General features: G+C 41.3%; 1 long non-coding RNA gene across 1 annotated transcript; it reads left to right on the top strand.

Moving 5' to 3' along the window:
* The first annotated feature begins 129 nt into the window (after nt 1-129).
* Nucleotides 130-9,064, top strand: LOC132769489 (uncharacterized). The gene is made up of 4 exons (XR_009630850.2): nt 130-246; nt 4,761-4,816; nt 6,411-6,498; nt 8,863-9,064. It is a non-coding gene; the product is annotated as an uncharacterized lncRNA (long non-coding RNA).
* Nucleotides 9,065-18,162: the final 9,098 nt, after the last annotated feature.

Raw genomic sequence — 18,162 nt, 5'->3', positions numbered from 1 at the left:
GGGAAATGAAGTCCAAAGTGGATGTAGGCATACCAAAGGCGGAGTTTAGTCTTTTCTCAGAGGTGCCTATAGGATGGCGCTTTCTATGGTTCAAGCACGGCCGGAAGTGACGTTGACCTTTCATTCAAAGGCCTGTGTGTGTTTGGAGCGGCTGCGTAGTGCTTCCTCTTCCTGTCTGGGGTCAGGGAAGCTTCATTCGCGGTTGAAAGGCTGCTGAGAGTGGGAGCGCCATGTCAGGCCGAGAAGGTAAAGATGGAGGGGCCAAGGGGAGGCTCTTGATTGAGGCCTCAGTCAAGAGCATTGGCGTCGAGGGGGAATCCTAGAGTTAGAAGAGGCCCAAGGCCCATTCTGCCATGCAGGAGCGCACAATCAAAGCAGCCCCGACAGATGGCCATCCAGCTTCTGCTTGAAAACCTCCAGAGAAGGAGACTTCACTACAAGGCCTTGGCCTATATACCCCATCTTTACCACTGATCATATATTTATAGCCTGCCTTTCTCAGCCATATGGCGACTGCTGGGTTGTTGTAGGTTTTTTTCGGGCTATATGGCCATGTTCTAGAGCAGTGTTTCTCAACCTGGGGGTCGGGACCCCTGAGGGGGTCGCGAAGGGGTGTCAGAGGGGTCACCAAAGACCATCAGAAAACACAGTATTTTCTGATGGTCTTGGGGATTCCATGTGGGAAATTTGAGCCAATTCTATCATTGGTGGAGTTCAGAATGTTCTTTGATTGTAATGAACTATAAATCCCAGCAACTACAACTCCCAAAAGTCAAGGTCTATTTTCCCCAGGCTCCACCACCAGTGTTCACATTTGCGCATATTGAGTATTTGTGCCAAGTTTGGTCCAGATCCACCATTGCGTGAGTCCACAGTGCACTCTGGATATAGGTGAACTACAACTCCCAAACTCAAGGGCATTACCCACCAAACCCTTGCAGTGTTTCCCATTGGTCATGGGAGTTCTGTGTGGCAAATTAGGTTCAAATCCATCGCTGGTGGAGTTCAGAATGCTCTTTGATTATAGCTGAACTATAAATCCCAGCAACTACAACTCCCAAATGACAAAATCAATCCTCCCCCAACCCCACTAATGTTTACATGTGGGTGCATTGGGTATTTGTGCCCAGTTTGGTCCAGTGAATGAAAATACATCTTGCATATCTAATATTTACATTATGATTTATAACAGTAGTAAAATGACTGTTATGAAGTAGCAACGAAAACAATGTTATGGTTGGGGGTCACCACAACATGAGGGACTGTATTAAGGGGTCACGGCATTAGGAAGGTTGAGAACCATTGGTCTAGAGACATTCTCTCCTGACGTTTCGCCTGCATCTATGGCAAGCATCCTCAGAGGTAGTGTTGGAACTAGGCAAAAGGATTTATATATCTGTGGAATGACCAGAGTGAGACCAAGGACTCTTCTCTGCTGGAGCTAGGTGGGAATGTTTCAACTGATCACCTTGATTAGCATATAATGGCCTGACAGTGACTGGAGCAAACATTTGTTGAGAGGTGATTAGATGCCCTTGCTTGTTTCCTCTCTGTTGTTGTGCTGTTGCAATTTTAGACTCAAGACGGGTTACAGATTGGCACAATTCGATGCTAGGCATTCATAAAAGTGCCATTAAAAACAAGCCACATTACAATATAAAACATATATAAAAACCGTTAAAACATATAATCATCGGTGTAATCCTGTTAAAAATGTTATCCAGAGAAGGTTAAACATTATTGTCAAGACCCAGGCCAGGCAGAAACACAAACGGCACCGTTGGAGTTAAAGGAAGGTGTTTAATGTCTATTAGCAAAACAAAAGGAGACTCTTCACTTCAGAGATGTAAACTAAGGAGGCTTGCAGTCAGCAGAGAAGTAAACAAACCGGTCTCAGTCAGCCCTGGCTGACGAAAAGGAAAGTCAGTCTTTAAACTAAAACAAACAGCTTGAATTCAGCAAGAAAACATAGTCCGTTCCAAAAGCCAACGAAACAGCATACAGCAATCCTCAGGAGGAGCGGTCCAACGAAGTTAGCAGGAGTAAGCAGGGGCGTAGTCAGACAGTCCGAGGGTCAAAGCACAGAAGACTCACGAGTCAGGAACCAGCAGGGTTGTTCACCGGATCAGGTAACACGAAGCTGCAACAAGAACTCAGGGCAGGAGTTGGCACAAGGCACACGGCATGCAACACTTTGAACTCTGCGATTAGTCTGTCCCCAAGCTGCTGCTTAAATCTCATCCGAATCGCTGGAGTTACTGTCAGCTGGGTCCAATTCCTCAGGTGAATCCAGGCTGCGCCATTGTTGCCAGTCAGCACTCCGTGCTCCATCCTGCAAAGAACTATCTACAGCCCAATCATCCTGAAAACCCTGGAATTCATCGCTTGAGGAGGGGGCATTAAGGACCTCCATGACTTCCTGCACTTTAGTCCAGTCCAGATCTTCCTCTTCGCTGTCAAAGTCCCCACAATCTGCTACATCTCTCGGGCGCTTAGCAACAGATCCTACATCGCTATTAGAGCTGCTGGCTGCTCTTTTTACACCTCTGTAATCGTCCAGCTCCATCTCCTCGCGAGTAAAGCCTGCAAAATCTTCCTCATTGGTAGTCTCTAGAAACAAGTCCCTGATCCTTTTCAGCTGCCGCTGAGCTTCATCATTCTCTAAGCCACGTTTCCTTCTACTACTAGTAGTAGGTGCATGAGACAGACGCTGAGTCTCAACATTATAAATAAGTGGGTTGTTGTAGGTTTTTTGGGCTGTGTGGCCATGGTCTAGAGCAGGGGTCCTCAAACTTTTTAAAGAGAGGGCCAGGTCACAGTTCCTCAAATTGTTGGAGGGCCGGATTATAATTTGAAAAAAAGTGAATGAATTCCTATGCACACTGCACATATCTTATCTGTAGTGGGGAAAAACACTTAAAAGCGATACAATAATTAAAATGAAGAACAATTTTAACAAATATAAACTTATTAGTATTTCAATGGGAAGTGTGAGATAGGATTGTTTTTGTTTTTGTGTGCTTTTAAGTCATTTCAGACTTAGGTTGACCCTGAGCAAGGGCCGGGTAAATGACCTTGGAGGGCTGCATCCGGCCCCCGGGCCTTAGTTTGAGGACCCCTGGTCTAGAGGCATTCTCTCCTGACGTTTCGCCTGCACTTTGGCAAGCATCCTCGGTACATCCTCACTACCTCAGTACATCCTCACTACCTCTGAGGATGCTTGCCAAAGTGCAGGCGAAACGTCAGGAGAGAATGCCTCTAGGCCATGGCCATACAGCCCGAAAAAACCTACAACAACCCAGTGATTCTGGCCATGAAAGCCTTCGACAATACATTATAAATAAGAATAATAATGAAAAATGTTGGCAAGGATGCCAAGAAATTGGAACCTACATGCATATGTGGTGGGACTGCAAATATGTAAAAAGATTTTTGGGAATTAATTATAAGGGAAATAGAAAATATTATGGATATAAAAATTAGGAGGAATCCAGTAGGAATATTACTTTTAATTCAAAAAGAGAATGGGAAGGATAAGAGGGGAAAAAATTAATAGACTTGCTATTATCAGCAGCTAGACTATTAATTGCAAAATATTGGAAAGGGGCAATGAAAATACAGATTAATGAATGGTATAAAGAAATCTGGAAAATGGCATTGAACGATAAGCTAAACTCAAACTTAAAAGTAAAGAAGGGGTTATGTAAAAAAATGACTTTGAAAGTATCTGGAGAAGATTTCTAGAAAAATTATTGGAAAAAGAAGATGGGAATTTACCTCCAAATGAAGAACTGATTTTTGGGTGGGACTTTAGGAAAAGAGATGGCTCTGGAGAAGGGGAGCACAGGAGTGAATGTAAATAAAAGAGAGGGAAATGTATAGTATATGTCTATATAACTGTATTTTCTCTTCTCAAATAAAAACTTAAAAAAAATGTTATCCAGCAACATCGTCTGGCCATTCCATGTTCATAATTTATAGTTCCGTGTAATCTCTTCCACTGCATTCTCAAAAGCTTGCTTAAAGAGCCAGGTTGTTACTTTTTTTGGAAAGTCAGGAGGGAGGGGGCGATCTAATATCTCTGGGAAGGGAGTCCCATAGCCAGGGGAGGGGCCACCACTGAGAAGGCCCTGTCCTTCGTCTCTGCCAATTGCACTTGCGAGGAAGGTGAGATTGAGAGCAGGGCTTCCTCAGACGAACTTAAGCTCTTAGATGGCTCATAGGAGGAGATATGTTCGGACAGGTAACCTGGGTCGGAAACGTTTAGGGCTTTATAGGCTAAAGCCAGCACTTTGAATTGTGCTCGGTAGCAAATTGGCAGCCAGTGGAGCTGACACAACAGAGGAGTAGTGTGTTCCCTGAACGCCGCTCCTGTTAGTAACCTGGCTGCCGCCCATTGGACCATTTGAAGCTTCTGAACAGTCTTCAAAGGCAGCCCCATGTAGAGCGCATTGCAGTAATCTATTCGGGATGTATCAAGAGCGTGGACCACCATGGCCAATTCATACTACAGGACAGTTCAGGCTTCTTCATCTAGTACAGGCATGGGTAAACTTGGCTCCTCCATGTGTTTTGGACTTTGGTTTCCACAATTCCTAACAGCCTCAGGCCCTTTCCTTAAGCAGCTGAGGGGAAAAAGAAGGGGCCCGAGGCTGTTAGGAACTGAAGGAGTGAAGTCCAAAACAAGTTGGCCCATGTCTATACTAGTATGTTATTTATGTTTCCCGCCTAATTGATTAACCTTTCTTCTGTTTCCACAGGTGGAAAAAAGAAGCCCCTGAAGCAGCCGAAGAAGCAGTCGAAGGAAATGGATGAGGTGGGATTGAGCAAAAGGCTTCTTAAATTTTTATGTGATCGCCGGTATCTAGTAGGTATATAAAATGGGTTTAGAAATCAAACATTTTCTGATAATAAATCAGCATTTGCAAGGATTGCTGAACAGGCAGGTTTTACTTTTTAACTGAGCCCTCTTCTGCAGAGTCCCTTTTTTAAAAAACTTAACTCCAATCCAATAAAGAATAATTGATAACAACAACCATGAATTCTATACAGTTCCTAATAATGTAAGTACAAACACAAAAAGGAGCCCCCGGTGGCGCAGTGGGTTAAATCTCTGAGCTGCTGAACTTACTGATTGAAAGGTCGCAGGTTCAAAAAAGGGGAGCGGCATGAGTTCCCGCTGTGAGCCCCAGCTTCTGCCAACTTAGCAATTCGAAAACATGAAAATGTGAGTAGATTAATAGATACCGCTCCGGCAGGAATAAACAGCGCTCCATGCAGTCATGCTGGCCACATGGCCTTGGAGGCGTCTACAGACAACGGCGACTCTTCGGCTTAGAAATGGAGATGAGCACCAACCTCCAGAGTCGGACACGACTGGACTTAACATAAGGGGAAAACTTTTACCTTAAATCATAAAAAAATCTTCATAACTTTCATGAGAACGACCACTCCTCTTAATGTTCCTTTAGCAACAAACACATCTTGCATTGAAAAAGAACATAGTAGTAGATTCCACAGTTTCATACAATATACAGAAAAGCAATTCAATTAAACTCATTGGAAGGTGAAAATAACAGTGAACTGGTAATAGGTGATTCCAGTTGGCTTTTGAAACTAACTTTTCATACCTTTAGGACAGTTATTTTGGGAATAGGGCTGGCAGTGAACAAAGCAAACTATCATGGAATTGACTGTCCTGGCATCATGTGAAATGTATGTGGGCATCATCGGTCAACCAGTTTCAGTTATGATATTTGCCAGTTTATTCTTGCAGTGTATTTTCATAGAATCATAGAATCAAAGAGTTGGAAGAGACCTCATGGGCCATCCAGTCCAACCCCCTGCCAAGAAGCAGCAATATTGCATTCAAATCACCCCTGACAGTTGGACATCCAGCCTCTCTTTAAAAGCTTCCAAAGAAGGACCTTCCACCACACTCCGGGGCAGAGAGTTCCACTGCTGAACAGCTCTCACAGTCAGGAAGTTCTTCCTCGTGTTCAGATGGAATCTCCTCTCTTGTAGTTTGAAGCCATTGTTCCTCGTCCTAGTCTCCAAGGAAGCAGAAAACAAGTTTGCTCCGTCCTCCCTGTGGCTTCCTCTCACATATTTATACATGGCTATCATATCTCCTCTCAGCCTTCTCTTCTTCAGGCTAAACATGCCCAGCTCCTTAAGCCGCTCCTCATAGGGCTTGTTCTCCAGACCTTTGATCATTTTCGTCGCCCTCCTCTGGACACATTCCAGCTTGTCAATATCTCTCTTGAATTGTGGTGCCCAGAATTGGACACAATATTCCAGGTGTGGTCTAACCAAAGCAGAATAGAGGGGTAGTTCTAATTCATTCAATTTATGCTTGAGGTATGTTTTGTAGTCCTAATTGCCTCTTATTGTTACCAATTTCTCTTTAGGAAGATGTTGCTTTCAAGCAAAAACAGAAGGATGAACAGAAGAAACTGGAAGAGTTGAAGGCAAAAGCAGCTGGGAAGGGCCCACTCAGTATGTCACTTCCTCTGAAATATCATACCAATGACAAGTAGCCTTGATCCCGTGAAGAGTGTAACAAAGAAATGGGTGGAAAGTTGGTTAGAATAAGAAACTGGGGCTTGGCATTTGGGCTGAATTAAGGAATTGATTAACAAGTCGCATTTATTTCTTAGTTCTATTTCAAGAGTGCATCTGATTGGGAATATGTTTTTATTTTGGATTTGGTCCTGTCCTAATATCCTGTTCAAAATCCCCATTTAACTCTCACCCAGCCACTGCTGCTTGGTTTTGAAAAGGCAGTGTATAGTTTGATTTATAGTAATAGGAAAGGTTTGTTTGTGAGAGCAATCTTAATTGAGCAGTACAAAACCAGGTTTTGTGCTGTTGGATGGGCCACTCTATGTCAGTTTCATTTTCTCTCACATTCTGATTTTTGAGAAAAATCACATTTTGGGTCATGTTTTAAAATAATTTTTTGATGTTGCAAAGATGCATACAAACCCATTACAAACCAAATTAAATTCTCAGCCCTCCTTACTTCACAATTTGTACTGGTTTTCCAGTGGTACAAGTTGAGCATCCTTTATCTGAAATGCTTTTGGAATATTTGCATGGCTGAATAGATTATAGAAAACTGAGTTTTTCAGCCCTTTCTTTAGGCTGAAAAAGCCCCTCATAGCTTATACTCGAGTCAAGGTTATTTATTATTTTACTCTATTATTATTATTATTATTATTATTATTATTATTATTATTATTATCACATTTATTTTTTCTATTTATTATTATTATTATTATTATTATTACATTTACAATTTTACTCAATTATAATTATTTTTATTATATTTCTTTTACTGTCTTTCTTATTCACATTTACATTGAAGAACATTAGAATAATGGTTTAATCAGAGTTGGACAGTCTTATCTTAAATTACAGTTTTATGTAAATATTCAAAAGCATTTAATCTACTGATGCTTCAATTAATGTAATGTTATTGGTATCTATTTTTATTTTGAATTTTACCAATAGCAGCTGCATTTCCCACCCTTGAAATGAGTCAATATGTTTTCCCAGTTTTTTGTGGTAAAATTAGATGCCTCGGCTTATATTCGGGTTGGCTTATCCCCGAGTATATACAGTAATAGAGTTGGAAGAGGCCACATGGGCCATCTAGTCCAACCCATTGTCATGCAGGATATACGTAGAGAGAGAGAGAGAGAGAGAGAGAGATCTTGGGTGATGGGGCTCACATCTAAACACTACATTTATGTTTTATATATACTTTATACTCACAGCCTGAAGGTGATGTTATATACAATATTTTAAAATACTTTTGTTTATGAAACGTAGTTTGTGTACATTGGATCGCCACATTCATAAAGTTTCTCTATATCAGCCACCCTTGCAGACAGTTTGAGATTTCGGAGTATTTCAGATTTCTAGATAAGGGGTGCTCAACTTCTAGGTTTGTAAAAAGGTATATGTTTTAGGGACCATACATTTTCATGCTGGATGCATTGTTGGAGGGTCTCATACCTGCTGAACCCAAGCCATTTGCTGTTGTTGTGTGCTTTCAAATTGCTTCTTACATAGAGTTGCCATATCATGGCATTTTGGGGCAGAACTTTTTCAGAGGGTGTTTGGCACAACCTTCCTTAGAGAAGGAATATGACTTATCTAATTTAGTTGTATTACATAATACAACTCTCTGGTTGCTCCTGATACGATAAATAAATCCAATTTAGTGGGCACCAAATTATGGCTGATCCAGAATTTGAACGCTGGTTTCTTAGAATCCACTATACCAGGGCTCCTCAAACTTTTTTAACAGAGGGCCAGGTCACAGTTCCTCAAACTGTTGGAGGGCCGGATTATAATTTGAAAAATAATGAATGAATTCCTATGCACACTGCACATATAATATTTGTAGTGCAAAAAACACTTAAAACAATACAATAATTAAAATGAAGAACAATTTTAACAAATTTAAACTTATTCGTATTTCAGTGGGAAGTGTGGGGCCCGCTTTTGGCTGATGGGATAGGACTGTTGTTATTGTTGTGTGCTTTCAAGTCATTTCAGACTTAGGTTGACCCTGAGTGAGGGCTGGGTAAATGACCTTGGAGGGCCACATCTGGCCTCCGGGCCTTAGTTTGAGGACCCCTGCACTATACCATACTGGCTTTAATAATGGCCAAAGGATGAAGAGGGAAAAGGGCTGATTTGATAGGTTCAAGGGCCAGTTTCACACACCCCCACCCCAGATTGCACCGAGGCTTCATTCTATTGGTCCACACTCCCTAGATTTTGACTCCCGTATCACACATTGATGCTCAACCTTAACCTCAGCTGATCTTTGTCTCTCTCCTCTTTCAGGTGGAGGCGGGATAAAGAAGTCCGGTAAGAAGTAGTAGCAGTCCTGATGGATGGCCTTGCGAGAGACAAGAGAAGCGCTTTCCTTCCCTCAGAGGCTTGGCAGTGAGGAATATTCCCAGGCTCATGTCATGTGAAACATTGCTTTGAGCACCTTTGTACATTTTGTTCAAACAAAATAAATGTTGCTGTTGTTTTTGTTTAATGTCTGGCTGCTTTTTTTCAGAAAGGTGACGTAAAATGTGTTATCTCTAAGTTGATTAGACATAAAGTTAAGAATGATTTTTAAAAGGTTATCTGATTTGATAATCTGCCGTATATAAGGGTCCTGAGTTTACAACAACTGAAACAGATAATCTGGATTCATAGACGGGATTATATAGCAGTGTAGATCCAGCTACAGTCTCTATAAATCTGTTTTGAGCTGGATTATATAAATTTACACTGCCATATATTCCAGTCCAAAGCAAATAATCTGGATTCAAAAACTAGATTATATGGCATTGTAGTTGGAGCCTGTCCCTGCCGAATTGGAACAGATGGATGGTGTGCTGGTCCTCCAAATTAGATGTTTTAAAAAACACTGCTGTAAAAGAGAGTCCCAGGACACACCCTGAGACTCTTCTCTAAAACCTCATCTACACTGCCATAGAACATCCAGATTATCTGTTTTGAACTGGTTAATATGACAGTGTAGGTTCATATAATCTAGTTCAAAGCAGATAATGTAGATTATCTACCTTGATAATCCGGTTTATATGGCAGTGTAGAAGGGCCCCCAGATTGCTCTAAGGAAGCATGAAGCCTCATGAAACACTTTATTAGGCTCCTTCTACACTGCCATTTTTTAAAAAGGCACCATAAGAGATCAAGGAGGGAGGAAGGGTGTGCCGTCATGCCTGGGAGCTATAACTCTTAGTGAAAGAGGCATGGGCGTGACATCTTTCCCCAGGGGATTGCTTCTTGTCCTCCTATAGGAAATCTGGAACTCCCAAGGACCAAAACACTGTAGATAACTCAAAATAGGTTTTATTGTTCACAAAGAGTTATCCCTTTAAGGCAATAAGCTGGAAGTTTCAAAGGGGTAAAGGGAAATATATGTTAGTCTCTGGTTGTCTTGGGTCCAAGGTGTTTTGCAGCTGAGAAGCTTTTCCAGGTCCCTCTTTCTCAATGGCTGTGAATGTCGGAGCAATCCACAACCCCAGTCCAAATGGCCTATGTTTGAAGACACAAAGTCTTCCTCTGGTGCCAAAGAACTGGTTTGAAGGTGCTTGAGACTTCCCAATGTCGTCCAGGTTGATCTGAACATGAAGCATAAGTCTCAAGGGTAAGAACCTCAGAATTGGTGCTGAGAGGTAACTTAATCAAGGGCTTTTAGAGCCAAGTCTCTCTCACGTCCATCTGAAATAAAGTTTGATGGTGGAATGAAAAAGGAAACACTGTCCTGCTCCAGGAAGAGGTGGAGCCAAACAATTGAGCTGAGGAAGCAATTCAACTGGTGCAAACACAGTTGACAGCTATAAATAACCAATCAATCCAACTATACATTTACAGGGTAAAAAGGCAAAATCAGGCATGATACAACAGTTCAAATCCAGCAACTTACAGTTCTACATATAGGTGGCGCCACTCGCGCCCTCACAAAGGGAGGAAGGACACTTTTTTTCCAGCATGACTTGGAATGAAGACATTTAAGAATAGCAGTATCATTATCCAACTGCTGCTAGGAATTGTCACAAAATAGCCTGGAACAACAGTAACATTGCTTAGATTAAAACAACAACAACAGAGGACAGCAAACAACTTTCCCGATCAGTTGGATGGAGATACCAAGTATTGGGGTCCAGCAATCTCTGGTGAGTGGTGCTTTCTATGGCTAATACTGCAGGCATCTGCAACTGCAAGGGCAAGGCAAGCATGAAAAGGGGAAGGGAAGGAGGCAAGCAAAGAAGGTGTCGCAGGGGAAAGTGGTTTCTCACTGAAGTGGCATCCAGAAAGCACACAATTCCTCTGTTATTCCAGCTCCACTGGCTGCCAGTCTGCTACCGAGCACAATTCAAAGTGCTGGCTTTAGCCTACAAAGCCCTAAACAGTTCCAGCCCTTCTTACATGTCCGGATGTATCTCCCTCTATGAACCATCATGGAGGTTGAAATCTTCAACCTTCCTGTTTTGCAAGTGGAGTTGGGGGGGATGAGAGACAGAGCCTTCTCAGAGGTGGCTCCCTGACTCTGGAACTCTCTCTCCCCAGTGAGATTAGATCAGTGCCCTCCCTCCAGGCACTTAGAAAGAGAACAAAGATGTGATTATGGAACCAAGCTTTTGACCTGTAATGCAATACAAGAAGAAAATATGTACTATGTGTAATCAAAATCTGAAATGGCCCAGTCTACGAGTTTAGTAAATTGTAAAGGTTGTCCTCTGTCATTAAGTCCAGTTGTGTCCGACTCTGTGGATCAGTGCTCATCTCCATTTCTAAGCCGAATAGCCGGCGTTATCCGTAGACACCTCCAAGGTCATGTGGCTGGCATGACTGCATGGAGTGCCGTTACCTTCCCACCAGAGCGGTACCTATTGGTCTACTCACATTTACATGTTTTTGAACTGCTAGGTTGGCAGAAGCTGGGGCTGACAGCGGAAACTCATGCCGCTCCCCACATTTGAACCTGAGACCTTTCAGTCAACAAGCTCATCAGCTCAGCGGTTTAACCCACTGTGCCACCGGGTCCCCTCTACGAGTTTGGATCATGTGATTTAAATGTTTTTTATTAGGTGTTTTTAATTTTTATACTTCATGTTTAAATGTCCTATTATCTTACGAGAATTTGTCCTATTGTATTGTATGCTTAGTCATATGTTATTGGATTTATGATTTGGTTTATGTATATAAGGCAATGAATTTTGCCATGATTTTTGTAACCTGCTTTGAGTCCTCCCAAGGGTGAGAAAAGCGGTATATAAATACTGTAAATAAATTAAATAAATTAATAATCCAATGAAAGAAGGAGACAATGAAAGGCTGGAAGGTGGATGGATAAATGTCGCAAGTGGAGAGGGCTGAAGAAAGAGCAAGGTATATGTTATGGTAGTTGGTGGTGACAAGACATTTCCTTTTGCTTCAGGTAGCAGACAGCTTGGATTGTTGTCACTTGATCTTTACACAGGAGTGGGCACAGCCACGTGGGCAGATGAATGATTATGTATTTAAGTGACCTATGTTCGCACTGTTTTTATTTTAAAGCCATGACTAAGTTTTGCCACGGATTGATCCGCATTCAGAAGGAGGCCACTGATGTTTTGTAAGATAGAAGTTTTGTAATATTTGTGGCTATTCTCAAGTGTGTAGGTTAAGCACAAGTGGAGTTTGTGGCTCAACTTGCCTTGTAGCTTTGTAGGAATGCCCTGCTAACGCGAGTGATTAATAGAAATAACAATGACTGTGTGACAATCACTAATATCATCAATCAAATGGGTCAGGGTAAAGATGATGATTACTACCATATTTCTTCAATTGTAAGATGCCAGTGATTGTAAGATGCACCCTAAGGTTAGTACCACCGGCAGCAACAACAATACACCTCAAATTCTAAGATGTGTCCCATTTTTAGAGATGTTTATATAAGAAAAAGTGTATTTTGCAATTGAAAAAATGAAGTATTATTATTGCTATCATGATCTTTATCATCACCATATTTATTTATAACCAGTTTTTCCTCAAAATTAGGACTCAAAGCATCCACATTTTCCTGAAATCTTAGTGTGTGCTATGCCACTTCTCCAAATTACACTATGTAACACAATTTTTGTTCCTGGGTTGCAAATGTCATTTCCTAATTGGTTTGATCATAAAAACATGGAAAAAGCTTATTAAGCTGCAATGCTTTGGTTTTTGCACAACATCCTTAGGGGTTACACTCCCCCTGACGGCACAGGTTTGCAGCTTGGGAGTGATCCTAGACTCATTGTTGAGCCTGGAACCCCAGGTTTCAGTGGTGGCCAAGGGAGCATTCACACAATTAAAACTTGTGCACCAGTTGCGCCTGTACCTTGGGAAGTCAGACTTGGCCACAGTGGTCCATGCTCTTGTTGCATCCCGAATAGATTGCTGCAACACACTCTACATGGGGTTGCCTTTGAAGACTGTTCGGAAGCTCCAACTAGTCCAGGTTGCTCACTGAAGTGACATACAGAGAGCATACAACCTCTGCTATGCCAGCTCCACTGGCTGCCAATCTGCAACCAAGCACAATTCAAAGTGCTGGCCTTAGCCTATAAAGCCCTGAATGGTTCCGACCCAGCTTACCTGTCTGAACGTATCTCCCTCTATGAACCATCACAAAGTCTAAGATCGACAGGAGAGGCCCTTCTCTCATTCCCACAATCCTCACAAGCGCAACTGGTGGAGATGGGAGACAGGGCCTTCTCAGTGGTGGCCTCTCGCCTGTGGAACTCTCTTCCCAGTGATATCAGATTGGCTCCCTCCTATCCTTTAGAAAGAAACCTGGTTATGGGACCGTTCAAACAGTAGAGACAGCTATCAAGAATGAGACCCAATTTGTGTGCATGACAATGGACTGATTGTAAACCTGCATGATTTTAAACAAATGTTTTAGCAATTTAATGCCTTAATGAATTGTTTTAATTGCTATTATTATTTATTACTGTTATTGGCATCAAACAAATGCCTGTTGTGAATCTGCTCTGAGTTCCCTTTTAGGGGTGTGAAGGACGGGATACACATAGGCGGAAAAAAAATTCCTTCAGCACATTTTGCTATAGTTTTTCAATGACTATCTCATAAAGTCTCAGCCAATTCAACATAGTTTGTGGCAGCCACAAAAACAAAGTTTCTGCAGTATAACAACTACTGTCAAAGTAAGTACTGCACGATTAAATAGGAAATAACACTTTCAAACCAGGAACACAACGTTTTTTCAAATTTTGTTATGTCCAAAATATTTGAGCGGTGCTCATTCTCCGTGTGCAAAACACGTGACCATCCTTGACAGCCACATTTCCAAAGCCCTTTGGATGACACCATTTCATGCAATTACAGCCCAGGAATGCAAATCTTGATCAAAAGGTCACACCGCCCTGGTGTACAGGTATCAAACAAACAAAGACATAAATATATCAAGCACATCTATATATTGGATCTAGACTAAACTTGGAGCACAGACAAACAATGTCTTTCTCAAATAACCCAGGCAGCGCCAGGTCCTCAGGCTAGTTTCTTAATATAATGCAAAGCCTTACATGGGCAGGCTGACAAACCCTAATGAAATAAAATTTCCTGCCAAATGCACACCTTTCATAAACAACTATAATCATATTCACCATGTTTCAGGAGTCGCATTCTGCTAGCAAACCTTTTTCTAGTAGCAGAAAACACTGGAGTCATCATAGGTTGGAAATGAATTGAAGGCACGCAACAGCATGTATGAACTTGAAATCGATCATGTTCAAATGTACCAATGATCTTTTACCAACTTTGCCAGCTGGACTGCCCCATGTGGTGGGAATTGATGCACCTCTTTCCCAGGCTGGGAGAAAATAGGCTCAATTGGAGGATCTGGACCTAACTCTTGTAGTCCTCAAGGCTGTGCAGATATTGGCCAAGATGCAGTGGAGAAAGGAAACTAAACTTTAGTATAGGAACTCCTTTCTAAGATAGGAAAGTTACTCAGAGAGCTTATCTATCTACATCTTGGAAGATCAAGAGATGACTCTTAGGAAAGGACAACGATGGAGAAAAGCAATCCTTCGGAGTATCAGTTTGCATCACAGAGATCAGGATAGGCGGACAAAAGAGCGAAGACTCCTCAGGTCACTCAAATTATCTAATCCTATTATTGCTACTTGCTAGGAGGCACTCTTCAATCTTAAGTGTTAAGTGTTGTTGCATTTCCAACAGCCAGATGCTGGAAGTTTCCTTCTACAAGACTGTTGTTTAAAAGGGGGCTTTAATAATAATATTGTTGTTGTTGTTATTATTATTATTATTATTATTAACAACAACAACAACAACAACAATAAACAGAGTTTGGGAACACAATACTGCTGACCTCACGATCATGTTAAAAAACAAAGTATAGATTGTCGGTTGCAATCCCAGATGACAGCAGGATTGCAGAGAAACAACTGGAAAAGCTGACACGATATGAGGATTTAAAGATCGAACTGCAAAGACTCTGGCACAAGCCAGTCAAGGTGGTCCCAGTGGTGATCGGCACACAGGGTGCAGTGCCTAAAGACCTTGGCCTGCACTTAAACACAATCGGCACTGACAAGATTACCATCTGCCATCTGCAAAAGGCCATCTTACTGGAATCTGTATGCATTATTTGCTGATACATCACACAGTCCTAGACACTTGGGAAGTGTCTGACGTGTGATCCAATACAAAAGCCAGCAGAGTGATCTTGTCTGCAGTGGACTCATCTTGTTGTGTTTCAAATAATAATAATAATAATAACACCAACAACAACAATAATAATTTATATTCCACCCTATCTCCCCAGAGGTACTCAGGAAAAACAAACACAAAAGCAAATATTCAATGCCTCAACAACAATAAGTTCAAATATAATAACACAGAATAACCCCACACAAAAGACAACTTAAGCGTATCACGGAATCATAGAATCCTAGAGTTGGAAGAGACCTCATGGGTCATCCTGTCCAACCCACTGCCAAGAAGCAGGCAAATCACATAACAACTATAAATAAAAACGTAATCTATCGAAAATTATAATTAACATAAAATGTGAACATAAAATTTCCAAATTAATTTACAAAAGCACAACAAAGGTCCAAAGGCGGGTGCATTAAATGCATGCTGTACTTTTAAGAAAGTCCCATTTTTAATTATTTTCAGTGTATATTTTCAATTATTGTTAATAATATGATAGTAATGAATTTTAATAACACATTTTTGCATATTTTATTTATATTTTATATGGTTTAATTTGTAAGCCATCTCATAAAGAATAATAGTGATGATGATGATGATGATGATGATGATGATGATGATGATGATGTCCCAGTAGTGATTGGCACACTGGGTGTAGTGCCTAAAGACCTTGACCTGTACTTAAAAACAATTAGCGCCGACAAAATTACGATCTGTCAGTTAGAATCATAGAATCATAGAATCAAAGAGTTGGAAGAGACCTCATGGGCCATCCAGTCCAACCCCCTGCCAAGAAGCAGGAATATTGTATTCAAATCACCCCTGACAAATGGCCATCCAGCCTCTGCTTAAAAGCTTCCAAAGAAGGAGCCTCCACCACACTCCGGGGCAGAGAGTTCCACTGCTGAACGGCTCTCACAGTCAGGAAGTTCTTCCTAATGTTCAGATGGAATCTCCTCTCTTGTAGTTTGAAGCCATTGTTCCGCGTCCTAGTCTCCAAGGAAGCAGAAAACAAGCTTGCTCCCTCCTCCCTGTGGCTTCCTCTCACATATTTATACATGGCTATCATATCTCCTCTCAGCCTTCTCTTCTTCAGGCTAAACATGCCCAGTTCCCTAAGCCGCTCCTCATAGGGCTTGTTCTCCAGACCCTTGATCATTTTAGTCGCCCTCCTCTGGACACATTCCAGCTTGTCAATATCTCTCTTGAATTGTGGTGCCCAGAATTGGACACAATATTCCAGATGTGGTCTAACCAAAGCAGAATAGAGGGGTAGCATTACTTCCTTAGATCTAGACACTATGCTCCTATTGATGCAGGCCAAAATCCCATTGGCTTTTTTTGCCGCCACATCACATTGTTGGCTCATGTTTAACTTGTTGCAAAAGGCCACCCTATTCGGATCTGCACGCATTATTCGCCGATACATCACACAATCCTAGACACTTACAAAAACCAGCATAGTGATCTTGTTTGCTTTGTACTAATCTTGTTATGTATCAAATAATAATGCCTGAAAATTGGTTCACAATGCTTGGAAAAAGAAAACAACTTGTGATGATACGTGTTTCTGGGAGTAATTCTGGGAGTATATTGACAAAACATTCTGAACACATCCCCACAGACAAATCACAACAGCACACAATTACAAAAATGACACCAATGGGGTCTTAATTCTGAGATAATAATAATAATAATAATAATAATAATTTTATTTTTAACCCGCCCTCTCTCCCTGAAGGGCGTCAGGGCAGCTTCCATAAACAAAAGCAGCAAAGATTCAATGCCATGCACAGTATAAAAGTGCAAACATTGAAAACATACAATTAAAGCATACAATTAGAATGGTATTAAACAGCTAAAAAATATACATATAAAAGCATATAAATAAGTCAGTCCAGCATCATAAATAATACAATTCCACAGTTAAAATCAATATAACGTTGTAACAATATAGCTCTTTGATGAATTAAAGAAGGGTAATAATAATAAAAGCTGGCACATGACACATTATCTGAAGATATATAACTGATTTTCTGATTCCTGGATAGAATTCAAATTATGGGTGATCCAAAATTCAAATTGGATGGACAAAGAAACTGAGAAGACAACTTTCGAGTGCTCTAGTGTTTTAGTAGCAAAAGCACATACTTATTTCAGGTACATAGATCATTTAAGGAGAGACATTGTGATCATCATTACAACAAATCTGCATATTCATATTTGAGTTAACACCCCATGCCATCAGTATAAATCGTAGTCACCTACACAAGATTATATGCTGTTAAGCATTTCTAGATGGTCTAGCTCCCAGTCCATTTCCTAATAAGTTCATCTGCAGTAATAGATAGACATGATGGAGGTGTCAGAGATGGAAAGCCTCCTTCTCCTCCTCTCCTTGTTGGGTTTCCCATTTCTCTATCTGAGGAGCATCACCATCAAATATTATTGCAAAGTTGGCTTCTTGTTTTTCTTGGTAGGTTTTGCCTGTTTTTGGACCATCATCCTCTGTGCTTACAAGGGACGCAACATGGACAATGCAAGGTGAGCAAATTGGATCCATGTGTGAAGAGAATCAATAGGAGTCTAGTGTCTAGATCCAGGGAAGTCATGCTACCCTCTATTCTGCTTTGGTTAGATCACACCTGGAATATTGTGTCCAATTCTGGGCACCACAACTGAAGAGAGATATTGACAAGCTGGAATGTGTCCAGAGGAGGGCGACTAAAATGATCAAGGGTCTGGAGAACAAGCCCTATGAGGAGCGGCTTAAGGAGCTGGGCATGTTTAGCCTGAAGAAGAGAAGACTGAGAGGAGACATGATAGCCATGTATAAATATGTGAGGGGATGCCATAGGGAGGAGGGAACAAGCTTGTTTTCTGCTGCCCTGG

This window comes from Anolis sagrei, chromosome 2 (assembly GCF_037176765.1).
Source record: "Anolis sagrei isolate rAnoSag1 chromosome 2, rAnoSag1.mat, whole genome shotgun sequence".
NCBI lineage: Eukaryota > Metazoa > Chordata > Lepidosauria > Squamata > Dactyloidae > Anolis > Anolis sagrei.
Note: the sequence above shows the minus strand (reverse complement) of the source record. Positions and strands in the feature narration are given on the sequence as shown.